General features: G+C 31.9%; 1 long non-coding RNA gene across 2 annotated transcripts; it reads right to left on the minus strand.

Annotated features, from left to right (window-relative positions):
* Positions 1 to 3874: 3874 nt before the first annotated feature.
* On the minus strand, positions 3875 to 27507 carry LOC130667985 (uncharacterized). Of its 2 annotated transcripts, none has more exons than XR_008989938.1 (3): positions 26398 to 27507; positions 19838 to 19961; positions 3875 to 9510 (listed from the first exon to the last, which is right to left on the minus strand). It is a non-coding gene; the product is annotated as an uncharacterized LOC130667985 (long non-coding RNA). The 2 variants fall into 2 exon arrangements; XR_008989939.1 differs by lacking the exon at positions 3875 to 9510 and adding an exon at positions 17264 to 19711.

Consider the following 27507-nt stretch of genomic DNA (forward strand, 5'->3'; position numbering starts at 1 on the left):
ATTTACAAAAACTGTATTAATTATTAATATTAATTAATACTTGATTCAGGCTCGCTTCACCTTACACGGAGAAAAATAAATGATTGGAGTTATCATACTAAATTTGTAGCTGCAATCATCTAGGATGATTAAAAAATTTTTCAGTGTAAAGATGGTTAGTGCTACAATTTTTTATAATTGCAGTTACCATTTTTTATAGTAACAGTTACCATCAGGATGATAACAGTAACCATTAAGATGATTACAGCTACTATCAGGATGGTAATATTTACCATCAGGATAATAATGTTTCCTATCAAGGATAGTGATAATTTATCACTGATAAATATTATTAAATGCTATAAAAAAAATTGATTAAAAATTCAATAATTTTCAAGTACTGGTGCAAAATTATAAATTTTTGATTACAAATATGATGACAAACATACTTAAATTTTATTTATAAAATTTTTACAAAAAAATGACAATTATTTATTTTTTACAATTATTTAAATCCATAATTTAGTTATGTACACTTGATTGTCTAAAATATTGAAATAAGTTACTGTACAGTCTTCAATATCAGCATAAAATAAAAATTTCCAAGCGAGAGAGCTTCTGTTAATTACTTTGAATGATTGAGTGTGTTCATCGAAATAACAATCATCCAAGTACTGGGTAATGAATAAAATTTGGCCATTGTTGACATTTAGTATTTTTTTAACTTGGTAAAATGATGGTTCGTCAGACGGTTTCATTATAATTGAATTAATTGTTATTCTATCATTCTGAAAACTTATCCATTGAATGTCTTGAACAAGGTCGTCTATTTTGTATGGTAAGGGTTCATGACATCCAATGCTGACAAGAACATCATTAATGGTAACATCATTAATTGTCTTAGATGGTAACTTTAATCATCTTTAATGGTAACTACTACAATTTCTGATGGTAACTGTAACCATCTAGATCGTAAATACAACTATTTAAAATGATAACTGTAACTATCTCTAATTAACATACATGATTGTAACAGTTACCATAAATATGATTTATACAATCATCCAGATAGTTGTCACTACCATCGGGTTGATGGTAAAAAATTTTACCATAAATAGATAGTAACTGCAATCATTTAATTTTCTCCGTGTATTTTTTTTTGAAGTTATCGATTTGCCGACGATTTTCCGACAATATCTCGACTTTTTCGACTTAAATTAAATTTTTGTCAACTTTTAGAACTTTTTTCATCTTAGTTTTGATTTTAAGCAAGCAGTATTTTTTAATATAAAATATGTTCTTCACGTTTCACCTTACCCTGATTAGCCACTATAACCTCAAGTGAACTTCAAGCTACTGCCCGAATCTGAAGTCAACTTAACAGCAAAAGTTGGAGAGCAAACAGTTGCGATTAAGTTGACAATAGATCGTCTGTAACTTCCCTGATTGCCAGGGTTTCTCGTCCAAAAGTTGGTATTCATTAGTTTGCGACCAACTTGACTACAAGCTGTCGACAACTTTAGCATTTGCAACTTTTGGCTACAAGTTACCGCAAACTTTCTGAGAAAATGGAAGGCAACTTACCGTCAACTTATTGAATTTCCAACTTTTGCCACCAACTTTCTCAGAAAGTGTCTATCAACTTTGGAAGTATTAACTTTTGCGGCCAACTTAGTGTCTCGTTGCGGCTGTAAGTTTCACGCCAGTTTCTCGCCAACTTGGCTATCAGGGATGAATTCAATTTGAGGAGATTTCTACTTTATCCGAGAAAATTAAGGTTTTCGAAAAAATTTTCTTGAATCAAGAATACGAGTATTTATTTTCAGTCGATAAATTTTTTTTTCTGTGAAGTTAATTTCGACTTGATATAGACTTTTTCTTCTTAAATTCTGACAAGTTTTATTGTTGACCCGGGCACTGCTTATATTTATTTTATAAAAAAAAATTTGAAGAAGTAGATAAATTTCTAACTGCCATAATAAATTGACTTGTTTTTTTTTTATAGTTACTGTTAAAAATAAAATTTTCAACAAATTAATCCATTAGCTGATTCAATAAATTTTATCAATGTCCCTTTTAAAATTTTACATTATTTTATTATCCGGTCATTCTGGACCGGAGATTGTCCTATAAAGGGAGCCTGAGTATTCGAGAGTACATGTAACATCATCAAATTATATTGTATAAAAAATATAGCTATATAGTAGCAAAGTTATATTATATATAATATATATTTTCGAACGTAACACAAAGTGTCCGACGTATCTCGATAGATGATCACGTCCAAAGACAAGGGTCTGACTGCCACTCGATTGTCGGCGGCTTCTTTCACCCGTCGCTCCTCTCACTAAATAAAAGGATACCACTAGTAATGACTTTTAATTACTTCATAATGAAATCGTGATTCGAACTCTCGGCGCCAGGTTCCAAATCACCGGACACTCGATTACAAGTTCCACATTTAAAAAAAAAAGAAAAAAAAAAATAATAAGTGACCAAAAAGGCATTAGATAAAAAAATAAAATTTGATTACCGGAATGAATTATAAAATATGAACATCGTGTCAGCGTATCAAATGAATATTGAATATTTTACTGTTAAAAAAAAAAAAAAAAAAAAAACGAGATATTTGTAACAAAAGATTGAGAAAGAATTTCAGTTAGACATTTAGTTTTCGTAAAATTTGACGTGCGTAACTGAAGGCAAAGTGATTACGGATTTAGAGCAATTAGTTTATGCTCAAAAATATATAGACTGCATCAGTTTCCTAGGGTTACTATCATCCAGTTTATTCTGAGGATCCCTTATATGTTAGGGTTAATACCTTGGTATGGTAGCAAAGTTACAAGTCAGTGGGATAGACAAGAGGAACGAATGAATAGTGAATTACAGAGAGAAACTCGTCAACAAGAGAATAATAAGAGAAAGAGAAAGAGAGATAAGCAGCCACTGCAAGAGATACTTATTCATCATCTTCACTAGTTGGAGTAGCACAGACTCACTGCTGGATGACGGTGAGAAGGGAGTGACTAATGTGTCTGTGGCTACCTGAAGAAGCGGCAAGATGCGGACTAGGTTCAAAGGATTCGCTGGCGCCGTCACCCTCACCATCTCGCCACCTTTTTTCCTCTTGTGTGTGATCTTACAGCCCGTTGGCACTCTGAATACACCACCAAATGATCTACAGTTTAAAGTCTACATCCATTCTCTCGCTTTTTTTTTTTTAAGTTTCTAACGTCAAAGACTTTTTTATAACCACCATGACCGCAGGATCTGTTTAAGATAAGAGAAAACTAATTGGCTTACATGATTTTTATCGGCGCATTTATTTTACCTATTTTTAATCCCGATTATTATCTTTACGACATTTTAAATTGTTTTAAATTTAAGTTTTACATGAGTTTTCTCACTTTCAAATAATAAATTTTATAAAAACTTTTGTCGGAAATAAAAATTTGATAGATAATTTATTCAGGTGGTTGTCAAAAATTATAATCTATTAAACTTTTGAATTTATTTAGACATATTATCATGGACAAAAAATGGTTGCCTCTACAAATTGGTTTTGTAAATTGCATCCGTCATATGCATGAGTTGTCTATTTATATCTGCATGACGGTAATGTAGTATAAACGTAGTCATGCAAGGTACGAACCATATATTAATTTAAAAAAAAATATGCAATGCGTATAATTTTGTTTAAACTTTATCGCAATAAAAATTATTCTCAATTTTATTAATTACCAGGGAACCATCACTTAATTTAATTAATTAACCTCGATTGTACGTATTATAAATAATCGTACCAAGAATCTCTGTATACATAAATTTATAATATTAGTTCGTATATATAGTAATACAATGTATATTATAAATAAAAAACAGTAGCAGAATGTTAAACATGATAATGATAAATTTTCTCGAGCATGCACGAAATAATTTCAAAGCGCCAACTAATATAAGTGTATAATGAAAAACCGGTAAAACTTATTGTTGTTAATAAACATAAGCTTGATGAAAAATTTATTTCCACCCATATATGTATATATATAATATTATTATTTGTTCCGACTCATGTATATATGATTAATTACTTTCGCACTTTACCTTGAAATTAAACAATCACTTGGTGGAACGAAACATTTTTCCTCATATCTACACGGGGAAATTATTCTTGCTTGAAATGCTATGGTGTCATAGTAATGCCGGACCGTGTTGCCCATTTGTCGGAAATTGAAATGAACACTACATGTACCAATTACACGATGGTCACAAATTACTATAACCATTGGAAATTTTAGTATGGTCATTAGGGTGATCCAAAAAATGACAAATTTTTTTTTTTCTCGGAAACAGGTTCAAATGTTTCATTTAGATAAAAAAAGACGTCTGTAAAAATTAGAACTCTTAATATTAACATTAAGAGGTTCCTCATCGCACTTTTCTATTTCCCATAAGAATAACATGGAAAAAAATTTTTTTACGTCTTCTGATTTTTATAAGTAGCTAACGATGCGTCATAGGAATAATTGGGAGGCATATTGTTGCAGGTAATTGAATGCTCTACAAAAAAAGTTTCTTATCATTTTTTGATAAATCTATTTGTTCAAAAGTTATTTAAGATTAAAATCAAATTCATATTAAATTTTGAGATCTTTTCACTTTTTCGGCGCAACTATCAGACCTATTACAAAATATCATTGAACCTTTTTTGTAGACAATTTTATTCCTTAGAAGTTATTTCTAATAAAGTTTTTTCGAATTCGGCATTGTTTTCTAGTTTTTTTTTATTTTAATGTCAAGCTCTCAAAATCTATCAGAAGACTATTTTTTTTATGACCCTAATGGTCATAGTATGTGTTTATTTCAATTTCCGATAGGTGGGCAACATGGTCCGACATTGCTTTAACACTATAGCATTTCAATCAAGAATAATTTCTCCACGTATCTATATATAAATATACAGCAGTTCATAAAAATGGTCAATAAGAAAATATAACAATCGAAATAAAATGAGAATATCTCGTTGACTTAATATTTATTATTTATTATCATAATTTTTCTAAATAAAGTTATCCATTTTTGAAATCCTAATAATATATCAAATGCATCCACTTCATTTGAAATGTATGAGAGGTTTTCGTGTCTATAGCTTTCATGTTCACCCTAAATTTATCAATTATTAAAGAGCATTGCCCATTAAAACTATCAATGACATATATTACACATAAATGTGGTAACATATTTGATGCGCAGTCGATGAGTGTATTCTGTATATCGTATGAGGGAGTAACATGTGACGTGCTCGGTACAGAGAGATACAGATATACGGTCTTTGGTCTATTATTACATACATTGAAGACACAGTGACTTGGCCGATGGCTTGTATTGATAGATATATATAGAGATGCAACATTAAATTTATGTGTATAAAGTTGTAGAGGTGTTTGTGAAGAGATAGAAACGAAGAAAGAGGGAATAACATTTACGTGATGCGAAAACGGAGCAGAAGCAAAACCGGACCGTATCATTACCACCGTAAAATTATGCGATAGAGAGCAGTGTGTATATGCAGACTGAGTATATATTCCCTCATCAATCATTTCTGCAAATTCCGGGCTGACTGCACGTAGTATCGGGACATCATGGTACCAGCAATCATTTATTCTAACGTATATATGCTACACATAGTACAAATCAAATGACAGTATCCAGAGCGAGTAGAGCAGCCAACATATGCAAACGTATATTTTAACATTGCATACAAACTGTCAACAGAATAGGATATCGATAAGTCTGTAATTAAATTCCATTTCTGTATTATTCATCCAAAGCCTTCAATTCAAAATATTTTTATCTATAGTATATACATTCATCTATGTTGTGAGTGCGCATTCAAATTACTACTAACGATGCATCATAAAAATTTAAAAAATAGTTTATGTTGCATGATAACTTTCCGAATTCATTTATGGATGGTGGTTTAATAAAAGAGTGTGCATCCACGAGGACCACACCGTATGCGTAATATTTTTGTTTTCAACGCGTTTAGAATTTTAATGCTCAGCTCGTAAAGTCTTTTCGTGGTTATAATACTTAAAACGGTGAGCATTTAGTCTGTAAGCCTTTCGGCAGGCACTATAAGGCTATAAAAGACCAAAGTGATTTGGTTGATGCTATTCTGCCAGTTAATGAGCCATGTGGGTTTATGCGTCCCTGCAATCGGCTACCGGTTCTTTTGTTACGTATCCTGATATAGTAGTGTGCATTAATTATAATTTATTGAGCGCCGCAGGTTCATCATAAATATCACGTTGTATGTCCAACTTATTAGCTCAAACAAAAAATTCAAGGCTCCTTTTTTTTATACTATTCCTATTTTAATTTAATTTTTTACTTCTCTTCTGTTTTACTCTACTTGAAAATTTTCACAGCGGCAGCTTTTGTTACTTATTGTAGAACCATAAGGCATAAGGCATCAAATTTAGAAGTAGGTTGAAACAAAATCTGGACGGGTTGGTGGTATTTATTTATTCTGATGGGTCTCGGGTACACATATCTAAGGAATATGACAAGCTCGTACCACCCAACGCCGCCCTGGACCACCTAGGGGTCGTCAGGGGCGGTTGTACGGGTACCTCTGGTACGCCTTAACGCGTGCTGAGGCAGCTAACATATACACCCTGGGGGCCAGTTGGAGCACACGTTATCCACTCTCTCAAAGAAGATTGCACCCTCGCGTAAGAGCTACGAGTGCTACAGCAACGGCAGCATACAACATCATGCATGGAACCAGTACTGAAATTATCTCGACGGGGTCGTGGGCGTGACACGCACTGTGTGCTCTCTATATGGATGCTTTGCTGATGATGTCAAAAGAGCTGAATGAAAAGGACGTTAAAGGCGCGGCGAACATTAAATAGTTGTAACATGCTGTGACAAAAAAGGTTTTCGATGTATTCAACCTATAAATCTAAATATAAATATATGTGTGTTTGATTTTATTTATAAAAGTATGTCACAAAGTGTGTGCATGATATTTACGTTAGAAAAACGTATACAGACGATCAACTTTAATGAAGCAGTTCGTTAAGAATCTAGTTTAGGATTAATTTTGGACGTTTTGATGATGCGTTCGTTGGGTAGGCGTTTACTCGATACACGTGCCAGTCAAACACTTGGGATGCTGAACAAGATCGAGACGTCGGAATAATGAGGTCTTTTATTAGGCAAAGTCAAAGTACTTGTCTGTTAATAATGAGATACTTACTGATGTTTGGTAACACTTTAGTTACTAGGGTGACTGAACTGAATGAGTATTGTACGTGACAATTCGATAAAGCAGAAGAAAACATTAAGTAAAATACTAAACTTGGGCACAAATATCAAAGCCAAAGAAGATGGTCGAAGTTTAATAAAACAGAGAGGTGTATCTAGTAATGAGTTGATCAAACATAATATTCAAAACTGCTGTATTATATATTTTAGGGACATTTATATAATACGAGTGTCTTTTATTGTTTGTAAATATACCGCCAGCAACCGTGTCGGTTTATGAACAAAAGAAAATTCTTCGCTGGATCCTGGATGAATATCCTCAACAGCTCCACCTCTTACCGCCGTTATTACGACCATTTTTTATTTATTTCTCTTTTGTGGGCAAAAAGAAATTTTTGGACCGCAACCTCAAAGATTATTTTCTCTTGGATTCATGATAAACATCGACTTTTTTTTTTTGTTGTTTTTTATTTTTTCATGAACGCGTTGGAACAAAAGAAAAATATATGTCTTTGAGATACATAAGGCGGAGCGCCACAGTTGGTGATGAAGCCACCTGTCAGTGAACACTGTAGGAATCCCCGTTGGCCTTTGATAGGATTCGAATGTTTAATTTTTCACGGCCAATGTGCTTTTTAAACTCGTAAACTATCCGGGTCCACCCCTTGAGTCTGCAACAAGCTTATTAACTTCTCGTTAGTAAGAATAACTTATAACATACAAATATATAAAAACATCCACAAAATATTTCTACATAACCAGTACGCTGTTTCAACTCATCACAAGACTTAATCATAAAAAAAATCTTCGAGCTCGACACTTATGAGTGCCTGATGTTTGTCCTGCTTCACAGATGTTGGATGCATTGTATGACGGATATATTTCGACCTTCTTCTACATGATGGATCCAAAAGGACCAACAAATTGGCGTCATCTGTGTGGATGTAGGTATACAGCATCATGCAGATGCGTTAAAACTTTTTCGTGGAAGCATCAGTAGCAGACTCTCGACATATATAACACTCTCTTAAAAATTCACAATTTTTTTGTTTTGATCCTACGCTAGTTTCCCTCTGGATTATGGCCCATGGACGACCAACTTCCGCTCAATTAGCTCATGCAGCTCAAGCCATTCGATCATTCTTCCAACGTCTCATCAATCATACTCACGCTTGCGACACTATTTTTAAAAAAATAAATCTTTACACTTTTTTGTGCCGGCCCCTTTCGAAAACTATAAAAAATCACTAACTCGTGATGTATTTCAATGTGCATATGAACTTTTTCTCTGTGTACTTATAGGCACATAATAATTTGGAGAGACTCGTCGACTTAAACAAACGAAGGGTTCGGCAGCAGTTCAATGGCCCAAAACGGTCACCCATATAACGTACTTACATATTATAAAATAAAATTCTTTTTCATATCACGCGTAATCGGATCCTTGCTCCCATATCTTGACGGAGCAATTCGTAGGCATTCATACCGGTGGCTCCCAGCTGCTTCCGGTGGGCGTTGACGTGAAAACGGGTTCGCGATTCTTTTTTCTTGGTCTACAACCAGAGGTTACTCTGCACAACTATGTACAGCGTAAACTATAACTATACACCGGAGCTACCAGTTTTTCATTGTCCTCGAAAAAAATGCCTGTCAATCTCAAACTAAATGTACGCTCTATATCTTACTTTCTTGCCGCCTCTTCAGTTCATTGCGATGATGTAAAAGCACTTAAAAAAGAGAGTAAAAAATTGAAATAACAAAAAAAAAAGAATGATTATACGGAAAGTTTTTGGTCGCGAGGCCAAAGGGTGCCGCGCGCGTCTCGGATCTCAGGGGCGTTACTGAGTCCCCTTGATGGGCCCTTTCGGCCCGCGGTGATGACGCAACGGGGGTCGCCACGGCGGCAAGACTCGGGTACTTCCACGCGAATTATCATCGCGGGTGGTACTCTCAGACCTGGGCGACAATATGACGCTGAAAAAAAGTAAATAATGTTATAAAATAAAGTCGTGATCGTGATTGCTGATCTCAGGTTTCATCTGCTGGCTGATGACGATGTCTACAGTTGTATTAGCACGTGCGCTACTGTGCCGATGAATAAACGAGTGTATTTTGATGTTGAAGGATTTACTGACGATTATTTTGTTGTTTGGTTCCTGCTGACTTGGATTGGGATTTGATCTGTTGCGCCTGTGTTGCCTGTTGAGCAACATGTCTTGTGGTTTTTTTTTATCATATTTCGAACCGTTATATCTGTAAACATTAGAAATTTTCATCAATTTATTGTTCAAGGTTTATTTATCAATTGTTTTAAATTCCAATTACTTCGTTAATTAATATAAGAAATATTGTGCGAGTAATTGATTCTACGGTGAAAAAAAATATAAATGTATAGGTATATATATTTATATGTATATAAAACATTTGCCGTACAAAGGATAAGAGAGAATAAATAATAATAAGTATGGTAATAATTGTAATCTTAAAACCGTGGGAGGACAGCTGGGAGGCCCGGCAACTCTTCACTTCAACCGTATCTAATGTTTGATGTGCTACCACGAAATTAACTTCTCAGGAGGTCCATTTTTACTTAATTTATATTATTATTACGTATCTACAGTAGGCTTTATTACTTTGTAACACTTACAAATTTGTTAAAAAAAAAAATTAAAATTATTTCATTTATTCTTTCCGTGAATTAATGAATACTTAATTTATATTCCTCTATTTTATCCCTTTTTCAATGTTATAAATAGCCACCCTCGTCTGAGTTATAGAAGTGTTCAACTCACGCTTTTTTTTGCCTCAATGAATAAAATTAGTTAGTAAATTTATTTAACTCGAATGTATGATTAATAATTTATGGTATTGTGGTAACTGTTAATAGTTTCTATTGAAACCAGGTATCTATATCAACATATATCCATTTACTGTACACAAGCATTGTAATAAAACAAAAAATAACAAATAAAGTAAATTTATCCACGCGGTTTGAAGCTAAGAAATCGCGGTTTAAAAGCTTTTGTTCCGCCTCTCAACGTTATTGGCCGAGACGAAGAAACGCCTACTCACCTGTTATCCAGGTAAAACCTGACAGTGGGAAGGCTTTACCTGTCAGTATACAATATACATATATATACTTATATGACGTCATCCCGGTAAAGACTTACATTAAGAATACACGATTCTTGTAAATTGTTTACGAAAGTTTCTACAACTAAATCAATCATGTCATAAACTTCCTTATTAATCTTGCAATTGTTTCGATAAAAAACTTCTTCTGCTTGAAAAAAATGTATTCCCTAATTTTTTAGAAATTAAAAAAAATTTATTAACTATACACAAATGACTCAAAGTATGTGCGAAAGATAAAATTAAACACATTAACAAAAATTATGACGATGAAAAAAAAAAAACTCCGTACACGTGAAAAAAGTCGTTGTTTGATATCGACATTGAGAAAATGGCGTCGTTAATATTAAATTACTTTCATTATAAATATTGTGCTGCGTGCGTTGGTTGGCTGGTTGCACCATGCAGAGACCAGAGCCCAGAGTACATACAACATATGTATAATGTACCTTGGAGCTAATTTCAGCAAACCCGTAAGGGAAGTTCATATACACATATACTGCAGTATTACAAAGTAGTTAAGTTTAGTTGAGTATATAAGTTAAATATATAAATATACAAGAATAAGAAAGAGACGAAAACTACGACGACGACGATGAGGACGACGACGCCGAGAGGAGAGTACTATAACGTGAGCAAAACATGTCAGCAACATTGCTGTTTGTCATGCGACCGTGCCTATCGACGACTGCTATCATTTCGAGTCATTTCATTCTAAGGGTGTGACCGTAAGGTAATTTTAAAAGACCGATTAATCAAAGATTACTGGGCGATACGGCGCCATTAGGCCTCCACAGTGAGTCTCTTGAGTGTAATGTATGCTGTTCTGTGTATATGAATGCAAGTCGCCTTCCGCGTGTACACTATTCAGCTAAAGAGAGAGTTCAAATGGTAATACTTGTATATATAGAAATATTTATGTATCCATATATGAACTAACCTAGAACTGATTAATGGGTAACGGAGAACTAAATTGGTTTCTTCACAATTATTACCATTCATTTACAGGTTAGGGATGGTGTGAAATCGGCGGCAAGTTAACCGCGCGAAATTTGAATTCAGAATCAATAAAAATAAGGGATGACGCGGTCTGATATTGGATTTAAATTTTTTGTCTTTGAATTTTTGTGATTCAATTCGACGCGGTTTTGCTGGGAAAGGAATAAGAGATAACGGTGATATTGAATGTCTTTTATACAAAAGGGGAGTAATGTTTTTATCTTTTTTTTTCTCAACTCTTTTATTTTTAGTGTCTTTCTTGTGACTTAAATCTTCACACAGAGCCGTACCCATTGTGGCGTGTTCAGTCAAGCAAATGCACATTGTCGGCAGTTTTGTTCACGCATAAATGTGTAGATGGCGTGTATTAGTGTAGTGCATGTAATATTCAGATCTACTGGTAGTAATGATGCTATATGTGTATATGTGTCTATTCTGCAGCGTGTGTATTTACATATCAAAGTGTCATCCCTCCGTGCAGTAGATTAAACGACGCGTTGACATAATGCTTCGCACAAAAAAAAAAATATATATATATATATATATATGTATGTAAAAAAAAAAATAGAAGAAGGAGCAATAAGATTTTTTGTGCTTGCCTAATGTTGGTGAATACCTCGTTTTCAGATTTAAGACTATTTGCTCGCATTATATTATCTGCTATCTAATGGAGTGAACTAAGTTATGGGGGTTGAAAAAAAAAAATGAACTCAACATCTTTTTAATGACTATTTACTCGAATAATAAATTTCATGAATTTTTAAGAGTCAAAATTAATTTAATAGTCGATTAGAAAAAAAATAATTAAATAAAATAGATAAGTAGCTACACAGTAAAAAAAGATTTCTTGGCGCGAAAAATTTTTACTAGCCCCAAAAAAATGATTACTTGCCCTAAGAAATATTTTGGATTATGAATCGTAAAGGAAAATTTTTTGAGCCAAGAAAAGTTTTTGCGCTAAGAAATTTTTTATAGTCCTAAGAAAATTTTTGTTTTCATTACTTAATGAAAACTTTTTCTTGCGCCAGGAAATGCTTCTTTCTGTGTAGATACGCTGTACAAAATTTTCGGAATCAACGCGGATTAAATCCGGAGTAAATGCAGAGTGGATGAATGTATTTTATTTCATCCCCTTGGAGTAAACTTAATTCCGAAGGGAAATTTGTTTTAATATTAAACCGCATTGGAGTAAATGCGGATTTAAATAAAATCCAGATCACTCTGCAATCACTCCGCTGGAAAATTAAACTCCTTATTTACTCCGTAAGCGGAGTGTTTTTTTTCAAAATCTCCGGAACTCCGAGTAACGGAGTGAATTTGGATTCAAATAAAATCCGCGATCGCACTCACTCCCGATTTTTGACAGTGTATTCATCAGCCACGACTAAATATGTATACATAAAAAGTGGACAACACTTCAACACAATAAACGTAGTGCCTTAAACTATTTAAATTCTACCCTCACATTGATTAATTGTATCTGGATCATTGATTTGTAAGTTAAAAAAATAATACAAGGAAATCACATAATTTTTTTATTCGATATTTTCGTTCACATATAAATTGATTAAAAAAAAATAATGTGACACGTGTTTTAAAGTATTATAAATTTATAATCAATCAAAAAATCTAATCTTGCATGAATGTATCAGTTATCATAGATAAAGTAAAGGTAATTGATGCTTAAAAAAAAATAGAAAAGCTATCATCATTCGATCATCGTGTAAATAGGGCCGTCATCTCTTAAGTATCCCCCATCAAAATGTATATATATATATAGTAAATAGCATACGAAAAATACGCATACGTATATCTATATATCATCATCTCTATTTGAAAATTTGTCAACGCGAATATATACGAGCTCTAGAATACATGATCGACTGATTAGCTATGGGTGTTATAAGATAAAGAGAATCAAGCACAATATAGCAGAGGATAGGTATATAGTATTATATATATATATGTATATAAAAAGACTGGGTAATATTGGTAGCTGTACAATGCTCCCCCATATTTCCCACGTCATGAGTAGGGCACGTCGTCACAATAGAATTGTATGACAACCCCAAGTGACGAACAACTTGGACGTTTTGCTGTCAATGCATATTTATATATTTATATAATGTACAACATGTATGCATGTGTGTTGTTTATAAATGACGACTCTACACTCGATGAATTTTTAAACCGTCAACTCTGATACACTTGATCTGTCCGATAAAACTCATAATCGCGTATGTACACAGTTAATTTTTTATTTATTAAATAGAGTTACAATACGAAAATATTTCCTTTGTACTGCATTAATAATAGGTTGATTGACTTTGAAAAAAATTATTTGTACACGCTCGATAAAGAAAAGTCTTGAATTACATCGAGCTAATTTGATGTAATGTCTAATTTGTAATAATACACAAAAACTCCCTGTTCGTAAATTTTTTTTTTTCGTCGAGGGTAATTTTTAAAGAATAATAATTTTTTACAAAAGGATTTCTTGAGGAATAAAAAAAATCTGTCAACGTTTCCCGGAAAGTCATAACTGAAATTTGTATAGCAATGCGGATGCAGCAATGACATGTCGTTAAATTTAAATATCTTGAATTAAAAAAATAAATTTTTTTTTTATTGTAAAACTTCCATTGTGAGTTAAGTTGCACGCAAATGTCCCTGCTTATTAATAATAATTATTGTTCTACTGACATTTTCCTGTCGTTAAATGAGAGGAATAAAAATATTTTTATTTAATGCGCTAAATTAATTTTTCGATAATTTATTTTTTATAAAAAATTAATTTCTTAAAAAATCACTTGAAGAAATTAAAACGTTCTGGTAACTATGTACACTGGTAACTGTATATAATAGTAACCTGTCTCCAAATAGTTTAATTTAAATTTTTGTTTCTTTTGTTATCTTATTTTTTTTTAAATTCCAATATTGTTGTTTTACTTTTTCTTCTTGGAAGGCAAATTACAATGTATTATTTTATAATTTTTTTTTTGATATGCTAAAACTCGATACCACACCATCATTTTGTTATACTTATGTATATTAGGGTGCTTCAAAAAAAAACTTTAATTTTTTTTTTTTGCTCTTACCCCATAAAACGTTAGTGGGTGCCGAAAAAAAAATCCTCCCAAAAGATGGGCTCTCTAGCTCAACTCTAAGAGGTCGCTATTTTAATTTTAATTTCCCATCTGATTAACATGTAAAAATTTATTTTTTTATTCAAAGTGTAATTACTCGTACACTGCTTAATATTTTTCAAATTTATACATAAAACTTTAAAGCTGAGTCCTCAAGCTTTCCAAAACCCTATGGCAAGTCATAATTACCATTATTCAAATGTCAATTGAAGCTATCTGAAAAGTATCGATTTTGTATTTCAAAATGAAATTGTTAATTTTCGATTTTTTTTTTTGCTAGGTTCAATTAGGGATAATTATGACTTGTCATAGGGTTTTGGAAAGCTTGAGAAATCAACTTTGGAAATTTATGTATAGATTTGAAAAATATTGAGCAGCTTATGAGTAATTACACTTTGAATGAAAAAATAAATTTTTACATGTTAATCAGATGGGAAATTAAAATTAAAATAGCGACCTCTTAGACTTGAGCTAGAGAGCCCATCTTTTGGGAGGATTTTTTTCTCGGCAACCACTAACGTTTCAGGGGGTAAGAGCGAAAAAAAAAAATTAAAGTTTTTTTTTGAAGCACCCTAATGTATATCTTACTGTGACCCTGTTATTGGCCATATCGCTGTTGGGTCTCTTTATAAATAAATAAATTAAAGAAAAAAAAATTTACTTAACTTTATCGGTTAATAGACAAAAAACATATATCCAGTGTTTATTATTGCTGTGAGTATTTATTTATCATTTTATTAAGGACCTGTTATATTGCTGGGGTCAAGGTAGGCATTTGCCCCAATGCAGGGTTTTACGTTTAAACATTCTCGTGATCAAATAAAAAAATGTTAGAACGACTTAATAAGTCACGATTGCTCGAGAGACGATTGCCTCAGCCAGCGCACTGTCTGCTGATGTCTGACCATTTGCATATACGATTATAGACTCAGCATCAGCCAGTACTCAGCTAAATAAAAATTATAAATTCCCGCGCCAACAGGTCGCGCCGGGTGATACACCAAAAATGCAGCTTCATGAGCTTCTCTCTATCGTGAGATTATTTCTTGCAATAAAACTATCATTAATGAATCAACTACTAACCCTTATAGCCTCTTACTCATCCTAACTCTCAACTCCTAACTACTATACAATATATAGATATATGATATTTTCATAAATAAAATTTGTGAAGCATAAAATTATAGTACGCTCAAAATTAAACCACAAATTTTATATATATGTAATATTGTAGTCATTGCGAAACCATAAAAAATAATAATGATGTGTAGGTATATGATTGCATGTGTTTTAAACAGTGCAGCCAATCGTGCACCAGGTTATATATATATATTATGAAAAAAAATTGTTCGCTGTCATTGCGAATTATAACCTACGGTTTGTGAATCTAGTAAATGGTAAATGTCCTAGTCATATATTTGTAATATGTATCCGCCGGAACAATATTAATTTTTTAAATTTTCTTGCTTAATAAAATAATCGTTATATTCATATATATTTTATGTATTTATTTCCTTTTATATAATAATTTAATTTAAGTAAAAAAACATCCTCGAAAAATAGTTACCGTTCATATTTTTTATTTCGTAAGAAAAAAAAAAATTATTATTTATTTAACGATGAGATGCAAAAATATATAAAGGTTGAAAGACTGATTAAAAATGTAGTATATAATAGGATAGAGAAATAAACTTTAATAACAAATAATTAAAGCACTTGATTTTTATTGCACTGACTTGATATAATGATCACATTGAATAAGTGGTTATTAATTTTTCTTGAGATGGTTTTTTATTTTTTATTATTTCTACTGCTTCTATATGCCTATTTGTAGCCAGGATTCATGCCAAGGGTATATGAGACCTGGATAACAGAGTCTGCTAAATAGTATAGGAGTAGAGAAGGCAATGCAATTTTAAATGCTGAAAAAAATGCAAGGATCGCGGGAGATAATGCAGCATATATATAAATAGATATTTAAGGTTTAGTATTGTGATGGACTAAAAATATTATTTCGAGCGTCCATCGAAAAATGTATTGGACACACGCGATGGATGAATGTATGACGGTTTTTATTTTTGATAAAGTACCATATATATATATATATATATATATATATATATATATATATATATATATATATATATATATATATATATATATATACGGGAGGTCTATAGCTGAGCATAAGGAAAAGACAGGAATAGCTAGCAAGCTACGGTATATTTTTGTAATCTACGATATTGAATGCAAGGGTAATGCTTTGTTTGATTTATATGATAGAGTATAAATGATATGTATGAATTTATGTGCACACTTGGATATACATGACGATATTTTAGTTTCAGATCAATGCTGGATTTGGCTAGTTGTAGTTATTATATTATATTTTTAGTATCTGTATAATATATGTTATTTCGGACATTTATGATACATGGGTGTTTTAGTCGTAGTTCAATGATGGATTTGAATAATAAATATTATAATTACATTTCATACCTGCTATTCGTATAATACAGATATTATTTCAATTGGTATATTTTATTCTGGGTTTAAAAAAATGTTAACGTCTATCATTGACTGTAATGATTATTTTTTTTTATATTAGATAATTTTAAAGATGCATTAATATTTCTCAGTTCGAATCACCTTTAAACAAAATTATCAGTTTCTTCTGTAAATTGAATTATTTTCTTAGATTTTTTTTTAAACTAAGTATATTATTTTAATAAATTTTCTATGTATTCACTACAAAAAATTTTAGGAATAAAGGCAGATTAAATCCGGAGTGAATTAGGAGCGGATAATTTTTTTATTCATTTAATCCCCTCGAAGTGAAATTTTTACGCCAAAAGAGAGAACATTAAAACTCATCCGTATGCGAAGTGATTTTTTTTTTAAATTCGCTACTCCAAGTGACGGAGTGAATTCGAATTTTACTAAATTCGACATTCGCTCTGAATTCACTTTCGATCAATTACAGTGTAATAAAATAAATGTAAAATGTTATGTAATTTAAATTCATTTTATTGAACAATCTGAGCAATAATTTAAATTCATTTACAATAATCGCATATGAAATTAATATCGTCTGCAGAAATACCAATGCATGAGTCATGAGCCCACTAATAATTGTTACAATGCTGATATTGAGTCCACGATTCGGGCAAGTCACTATATTTTTGTATACAATATATACACAAAATTTAGAAACGAAATTTTTTGTTCACTTTTTTAAAATTACCCAGTTTTGCCCACAAAAAAAAATTTTTTTGTCCTGGCAAATGGGAATTTTTTTTTATCTACTTTGAATACAATTGACAAAATAAAATTCAGCATATTTGTATCGCAAAAAGCTTATGTGATTTTTTCAGCCCCCCCCCTCCCCCCGTTGCTATCAATAAAAATTAAACTTCATTAATAACAGCTTTTATTCGTTATGATTTATCTGATAATAGAAAAAATGCAATTCGTAAACTTTTTTAATTTTCTCGAAAAGTATCACTTGTATAGTTATACATTAAATAGATTTTCGATACAAAGGAAAAAAAATCATTCCTCCTAAATACTTTCTTTAGAGTCTATACACTGTAAAAAGAGCGGTGTTAAAATGATGTTACACCGCTGTAGGAGGCGTAATTCGGCGGTGTTAAAATACCGGTGTAAAAACGGGGTAAACTGCGTCCGCCTCAGACCATTAGCTTTGGGAAGCTTATAAAACGCAAAAAATATCTTGACACACACACACGCACTCAAACACACACACGCACTCAAACACACACACGCACTCAAACACACACACACATACTCACTCAAGTTCACGAGCGCACACACATATGCACACATTCCCAAAGTAAAATATTTTAACACCGGTAAAAAGTATTTACACCGGCGGCGGCGTTATTTTCTCACCGTTTTCGGGGTTTTAAATTTAACACCGCCAATTTTAATACCTAAACCGCTTGGACTTACCCTGGTGATTTTTTACAGTGTAATAATAAATTACTAGTATTATGTAATCCTAGAATAATATTTTAATTTTAATTATAAATTTCAAATCCAGTTTTACAATGCGACTCATTTAATTCTTACAGGCGTTTAATAAATTAAGAAAAGAAAAAAAATTCTACGTTTGAGTAAAACTTGGACAGAATTGTAATACTACGTAAGACGTAGCGTTCCGTGTCAACTGGACCGCAGATTGTACCACTAGAGAATATTGTGACCAGAGCGGCAAGATCAAAAGCATTGAGAGCGGTTCGTGCGGGTCCATCATAAGCTTTCATGAGCATTCGTTCTCGGTTGGGATCGAAACGTGACGCGGGCGAGGCGATTTATTTGCCATTGCCGCTCCTCATTTCATCGAGACGTGCGCCGCCGACATATCGCGATCATGTCCAATATATAAACCCCAATGACGACTCTCTTACATCCGTGTATTTTCAATCTTCTTCACTACATACAATACACCCGCCATCATCATTAATATTCAAATTCAATCAATAAATAACACCAACAATAATAATAATAAATTATTCCATCAATTTCACGCACTCTAACTCTCGTATAAAAATAAAAAAAAAATTAATTATTTTTAATACTCTTACATAAATAAAATTCATTAATTTTATCTTTCATCGCCGCGTCGTCTGTCGCTGTAAATAATTTTTTTTTCTTTTGCTTTAATGTAATTTTACAAAAACCCCAACCCTTGAATTTAAGATCCTGAGGATCAGTTCGTGTCATCATCACAACAATGACAAAGATATTTAGTCTTTTATCTTTTGTAGACTGAAGATGCTGAGCTCAAGCTTTCATCGTCTTTTCTCCGCCTATCCACGCGACTCTTCGGTACCGTGGACCGCACGAGCTCTGTAATTCACGTGATGAGGCCGCGCGCGACACTCAAGAGACAAAATGCCTCTTATTCGAATTGAGATTAAATATTTTATCTTACTTACTCACTCTTTCTCTTTACTTCTTATAAACTCCAATGCAATTTACAATTATTTTATATTTTATTATTTAACATTTATAATAAACAAATTTTTTTTTATCTATTTATTTATTTAGTATTAGTTTTATAATTAAAAAGTTCATTTATTGTATTTGAATAAATTTATAAATTATTTTAAGTTACTTATCTGCACAGAAACTCGATCGATCGGTGCTGCCACCTATAACGGGAAAATAAAAATATTTTACCTTAATCAACGATTAAATTGTAATTTCTGTGGTTAACCTGCGGTATATAAACATAAAAGAAACTTTGTTGTAAAAAAAAAAATATTTAAAAAAAATACCTTGGTCGCTTTTGATGTGGGGGTGGGCAATTGCGTTGGGAATGTTAATGACCGGCGGTAGAGAAAGAGCTGTCGGTGGTCCGGTAAACTAAAATTGTATCTTGCAAGCAGCAGGAATGTATATCTAAAAAAAAAAAAAAAAGAAAAAAAAAATCCTTTTTTTTATAATACCAAATAAATTTATATTTTTGCTCGTAACAATACTGACTGCACTTAAACACAAATTTAATCGTGTACTTTGATGCAATAAATAAATAATTGACGCAATTATTACAATGGGTGTTGAAAAGTGAACCGCAAATCGTGTCGACGTTAATCGAGATTCGATTTATCGCTTATCCAAAGGAATTTAGCGAGCTGAGGAACTTGAAGATGAGGTAAAGAGAAATAAAAAATGTGAAGGTGGAGGTGGAGATAAAAATCAGTAGATTTACGCTTAAAGAAAAAATATTGTTAAGATGAGGAAAAAAAAAAATTGTTTTTTCGGCGCGTTAACGAGGATCGTTTTAACGACGATTAACTCTCACCCCGAGTGACCCTGAAGATGGTTGAGCGTTTGCGGGTCTTGGTCGGAAATTGGTTCGTTGCTCTTACCAATTTCCGTAGATTGGCCTTTTTTTTACGTATCCATCTTACACACTAAAACCTAATACAGTGTGTAGCAGTAAGAGTAGAGAGTAGATCAAGCAAAAGCATAACACTGAGAAAGATGAAAAAAAAAATAATGCCTTTTTTGAACATTTACTGTTGGCAAGAAAGAGTAAAGAAATGAAATAAGAAGAAGAAGATATTGAACCGGAGCCCCGTCGCGTCGCTTACCCCAAATTGTGTAAATTTGCTGGCTAACTATTTATCTTTATGGCCCCGGTCAGCATCAACCAACGACGAAACCATCACGAGAAATTCCCAAAAGACGTTAAAAGACTTTTCGCGGACTATACGAAATAAACTCAAGTCATCTTGACCACTTGGATCTTTTTAGTTTTTTTTATTTTATACTTTTATCTTCTACCTCAGCAATGGATTCACAGAAAAAATGCTGCTTGAATTCGCAATGATTCTTGGAGCTGCTAAAGGAGGCAGTAAAAATGTTGCCCAAATTTTTTTTAACGATAATAGTCACCGTTTTTAATAATTCAGTTCTTCTGAAGCTAAAAACCTTAAAATTTAACGCGATTATATTTCAAAGTTAATTTTTATTTACATTAATAATGTATTAGATGCATTAAGTTAGAAATAATAAATTGTATGAGGGATCTACTTTTGAAAAAATTATCTGATTTTATAACTTTTATTACTTGCTCTCCATCTTCCGCTCTTCGTCACAAGATAGAGTGGACGTTAAAAGCCACGTGGCAAATTTGTCTGAAAAATTTTGACGATACTTAAGGTCTTTGATGAATCTGAGGGTTGGAATCGATTTATGTTTATAGGGTACGTATAAAATTCCAAGTAAACTTTACCCTCTAAATAGGATTCCCTACGGATGTATTAGTTTTATGGTCAATCCGTGCTCTGATGAGAAACGGAAATGGACTACTGTTATTTTTTCAACTACTCTCACTTTTACTATTTTGTCTTCAAATGCTCACTTATTTATTTTTTTTTATTTTATTCAATTCTAAACGACCCGATTTCTACTTTTTCAAAAATATATAAAGGACAAGGGGCAAAACAGGGTACTCCCAAATTTTATAAAAACAAAATTTTGTTTTGAAACATTCCGAAATCACTTTTGTAAATATAATTAAGCAATATTTTGATTTTTTTTTTGTTAAACTTTTTCAAAAATCGAGTCAGTCGAAAAATGTTAGTGACTTTTTTTTTATGATAAAAACTATTAAAAAAATTTTTTCTTTCTTTGTATCCAATAATTATATACAATGTAATTTTTCTTTATGTAAATCACTTACAAAAAAATTTAATTTAATCAAATTTCTTTAATATCCAAAAATTTTTTTGCACCTTTTTTAGGGGTACTATTTTGCCCGCAAAAATGAGATTTTTTTTTTAACGGCAACTGAAAATTTTTTCTATTTATCTTTGAATATTATTAAAAAAAAAATATTTAACGCAGTATTTCCTTTAGTACCCTGCCCCCCCCCCCCCTCTTCCCTACATACATATAAAAAAACTAACGATTTAATAAAAAAAATTTTTGGGAAGTGACCGAATCAACATCAACACGTTTGAAAATAATTATCGAAGATTAGCAAACAAAAAAAAAAAAAAAATGCCTGAGATTTCATAAGTCAAATATGGGGTGAAGAGGTCAGATGCATGGAAGAATAAAAGACAAGCACATGGAACAAGAGAGGCACGTAAAAGCGGCCCCTCAAGTTTAGTTACACTGAGAGGCAGAGGCTGGTTCTGGTGTACCCAGTAAGTATATAATATATAATGTGTAGTCTTGGTATCCTAGATGGTTGGGGTTTCAGGGAAACCCTTCGGGTATCCTTGAGTATCGGAACGAATGATATTTATCGAGCAGGAAAATCTGCAGTCAACTAGAATCCCAAGGGTGGTCTTTACGTCAGTGGCCCATCGTCTATCGATAAATAATATATCCTTGGGCTTGCTATAGAGTGAAAATTCCACCAAATACAACAATCTGGATCAATAAATATTTTTTTAATATTCATAACTCTTCTCTGCTGTCAGTCAATTATTTTTATTTTATTATATTTCAAATAAATATTTTTAAATAATTGATTTATAAATAGTTTCTAAAAATATCCAATGGATTGCTGAGCATAATTTCTGGCATTTAAAGTATTTTAAATCCTAAAAAATCCTCCAGGCAAAATTTAATTTACAAATATGTCGGCATACTGAGAAAATAATAATAATTTTCTAATAATCATCCTCGGAAAGAATAAAGTGTATAATAATAAATACAGTAGAGCATTTCGTGACGACGAAGACGAGGTCGAGGAGTCTTATGGTTTCCCATGAATTGGATACCGCACGATATAAGAAAGTACGTAAGCTTTGAATGAGAAGCTGAAAGTGCCATTAGTGTTCTGTCCTAAATACGCTGGATATATATATATATATTTATGAATGAATGAATGGTCGGACTCGTCTCTTCACTGAAACTTTTTACAGGTTGCACCCTGCTGGGCTGCAGCCGCGGGCTATTTTACGCAGGTTGCTACATAGAGGACCGATCTATCGACATCCGATACTAATTGCCCTAGTTCACCTTCTCAGGTGTCTTTTATTGCCCTTTATATTTTCTTATAAAGTAGTACATATAGTAAACCTTTTGACGCAAGTATATAGTTTTTTTTTTCTCATGCTTCTATTTCATTTTTCGATCCAGCCAATTATCACTCCTCGTAACAAAGGAATACCTGTTTGATATCCGATAGTCTTACCCCATTTTTCATATTTTTTTATCTATCTCTAATTTTTTTTTTTTTTTTAGTTTCAATTTTTTATAAAGACTGCTCGATCTACTCGATTTATCTGACGAACTAATTTCACATTTTTTCTCATTTTAGATCCCTGTAAATTTTTTATTAGCTAAAAATCATAATGATGTTCTTGAATTTAAACAATTATCGTATTTTGTAGATATTAATAATAATTTAACTTTCATAAATCTTTTATTTTGATTTTTTTTTTTTTTAATAAAAATAAACAATTCATTCCATGACAACTGTCAATGTGAAATCGGACGAAAAAATATATATGTTGAGCCGACAAAAAAAAATTCATCCAGTAAAATAGTTATTTTTAGACTTTCTACAAAATTCTGTCATTAATGTAAAAAAGTAGAATTTAATTTTATAAATATTATAAAAAAAATAATCATGGAATTCGATTAGAAATTAAAAATAAATCATGATTATTATTTTGGTTACTAAATTACTGATTCATGAATTACCTTCAGGCAAAAAAAAAAAATTATCAATGTTTAATTTATAGATTATGTACATCGACAATAAATATATAATGAACTACCACATGAATAATAAACATACAAGCATATATTAAATATTAAAACTATGTATATAATAGTAGTGATTCATATTTATGTCTTTATAATATACATCGAAGCAAAAAAAAAATACATAAAATAATATTATCATACATTAGCTATAACTAATAAAAAAAAAAAAAAATGGCTTCATAGTCTACTTATTTACGATTCTAGGACATTTTTTCGAATCAACATTAAACTCAAAAGATTGACGCCTCACTCATTTGCTAATAAGTATGAGCCAGATAAAAAATATTTAATGGCTCAGAAAAAAAGCATAAAAAGATACAAGCCAAGTTAATAACCGCGCAATTCACACTTCTCGAAACAATTATCTGTAGTGTGTCGTGTGTGAGACATTCCAAGTCAAGCATATATATCAGACGAAGAGTGCGGATATGCCATAAATACTCGAGCAAAGCAGTATATCTCTTTCGTTTTGGTTAACGCCCAAAGCACATGCTATTTCAAAAGTAAAGCTATCCAGCCCTGGAAAAAGATACTAAACTGTGAACCCATTGCGTCTACTAGTTACCGAAAACTAATCTCTCCTTTTTATTTTTACCACTGTACCCTTCTTCAGATGCTGATCTTCCCAAAAAATCATACCAGGCCTCACACCCAATTGTCTCATACTAAAAACATCCCTGTTAAATGTCTCGGAATCATTATAAACTCAATTCCACGTATTTTATTATTTCTGTACCTTCTTTATCTCAATACATTTGTTTTTTGATAAAAATAAATTTTTTGATTTAACACTCTGACCTTTCAGTCGTCTATCACTAAATGTAACGCCTTACTCTAGTACTTTAAAAACTATTTATCTTTTTTACGAAGAAAAAAAAATACTTTTTGCAAGTGGCAAGATCAATTTCAAAGCTATTTAAATTTTTTTAATTGTGAAAAAATAAAAAATTTATTTAAACATAAATTGATGTAGTAAAAAATAAAAAATACTGTGATTGATACATTTTTTAGCTCTTTAAGCTCAAAAATAGTAATTTCGCACCATCCATTGCGAAAATTCAAGTAATAAACAATAACAAAAAAATCTGTCTATCGGTTGACCCTGCGGGCCAGCCCCAAAACTTCCCGCTATTCTCTAGCTCCTTGAGCTCGAAAATACGTTTATATGCCATTGTTTTCGAAACAAAAACGTTTTTTACCATATTTATTCTCCAACGATATCTCTCAAACGAATTGACCGATTGAGACGGTTGAGGTGGCAATCGACGCGTTTCATTGAGTTCTAGAGCTGATCAGATTTTGGAATTAATTTATCTAGTCGTTTTTGAAAAATTTTAATAAAAATAAAAATAAAATTTTTTTTAAGTTCTTTCGAAAACGGTTTCTCTTGAACAAATGAACCGATTTTGATAGTTGAGGTGGCATTCGACGCAGTTTATAAAGTTTTAGAGCTGAGTAGATTTTGGAATCAATTCATCGAGCACATTACAAGTTATCAAAAAAAAAACATTTTTGAAAAAATTTTATTTTTGGAATATCTCTGAACGAGCCCTACCGATCAAGCTCAATTTTCTTTCAGCTTTTAGATATTGACAAGCCGCGTCGAATGCCATCTTGACGATCAAAATCGGTTCATCCGTTCTAAAGTTACAGAATATTTACATACACACGTACGTACGTACACACATACATACACTCGGACATCATCTTGAAATTAGTCAGAATAACTCCCTAGAACGTCGAAACGTCGAGATCTGATCAAAACTCGGTTTTCGAAAATCGGATCGAAACCAATAACTTCCCCTTTTTTTGAAAATTTTCTATTTTCTTAGCGGGAGTCAAAAAAATAATGAAGTAAATCGTTATTTTTCTTATTTTATACCAGCAATATCTTCGGAAATAATGAACCGATTTGACATTCAAGATGACATTTGATGCAGTTTTTAATTACTAACGTTAAAAAAACTGTTATCAATTAGTTCAATGATTTCGATTCTATTAGAAAAAAATATTCGAGGCGGCTTATAAAGTTTTAGAGTTTATTAGATTTTGAAATCAATCCATCGAATACATTACAAGTTATCCGAAAAAATTTATTTTTCGGAATCTCTCTGAATTTACTGTACCGATTATAGTCAAATTCTCACAAATTGTTGGAATTAAAGAGCCGCTTCAAACACTACCTCAAGAAGCCAAACTGGTTCATTCATTCAAAAGTTACAGAATATTTGCATACATACAAACATACTCGAACATCATTTTGAAAATAGTCAGAATAGCTTCCTAGAACCTCAAAACGTCAAGATCTGTTGAAAACTCGGTTTTCGAAAATCGGATCGAAACCAATAACTTCCTTTTTCTTTGAAAATTTTCAATATTCTTAGTGGGAAGTTTAAAAATAATCTTATAGATTTAGATGTATTAGTGAATGAGTTTTATAGTGGTTTGATCTGAATGGACTATTAAATTTTTTATTACAGGAAATAGAAGTATATGGCAGGAGAAATTTATAGCTATCTTATACTTATTATAAAGGTGTACACGTGTTGTAACCATACAAAATAGTATAATATACATATATATAATGATAATATAGATTTACCTTAATAGATTAGGTGTATATAGTGAATGCTATAAATGGGTAGACAAAGAACATCGTCTATTTACTTGGCAAAAGTACAATCCATCAATTATGTTTAGGCTAAATTCCTTAAAGGGCCATAAAGTGCAGATGGACCAGAAAGAATAAGCACAAACTTCCTTCTGAACATTGGCTTCGCCATAAAACAAACTAACCGCCGACAAAATCTCTGCATTGCTCGTATCTCTCTCTTTCTCTCTCTCTTAATCTTTTTTATTTTTATTTTTTTTTTTCACTTTTATTTTTTTCCAGGGCGTTCTACGAGCCCAGACTTTATCGCCTGGTGAACTCGTAACTCTTGCACACAAGTTTTACGAACGAATTGTCGTCAATGAGTAAAAAGAACTTTATATTTATTTTATTTGCTTTACTTTGCTTTATATCACTCTTTTATAGTTAACTAGTACACTTTTCGTTTTTTAATAATTTTTTTAATCAACTAAAAAAAAATAACTGACTTTTATTTATTTATGATTTTTTTTTTTAGTAGAAAAAGTGGTATACTAAAATTTTCACAAGACACTTTGTCTTTCTCTGTTTTTCAACGACTAAAAAGTAATTTGTCATCGCAAGGTATTGTGGTCGCGCCTCTTAGACGCAAAAAAAAATGCCATCATAGAATTCCTCCAATTCCTTTGACGCGGTAGCGCTCCAAAGAATTATATACACATCCTATCCACTACATAACACTAGACTACAAAGTAAGAAGTAGAGGTGGTAACTACTAAAACGATCTAAAGCACACCGATATCATTGTTACCTCGCGTTCTGTATACGACGCTTTGATTTATGCATTCCTTTTTTGTGCAACAATGCTAACACAGCCCCCGAATAAAATAGAAAACCCAAGTCAAATGAAAGAGGATGACTTTACAAGGGTGTTGTACACTATTAAATCCAGTAGCTTGTAATATATAATTTCCAAAAACCCAAGTTTCATATATATAAAGAGTGAGAGAGATAAAGAAAAAAATAGATATACAAGAGATTCGATACCACAACTTGAGCATCTGCTAATATTTGTCATCTATTATCTCCTAACTACATAAATAAATCTTAATAAAATTATCT

This window comes from Microplitis mediator, chromosome 5, assembly GCF_029852145.1.
Source record: "Microplitis mediator isolate UGA2020A chromosome 5, iyMicMedi2.1, whole genome shotgun sequence".
Taxonomy (NCBI): Eukaryota; Metazoa; Arthropoda; class Insecta; order Hymenoptera; family Braconidae; genus Microplitis; species Microplitis mediator.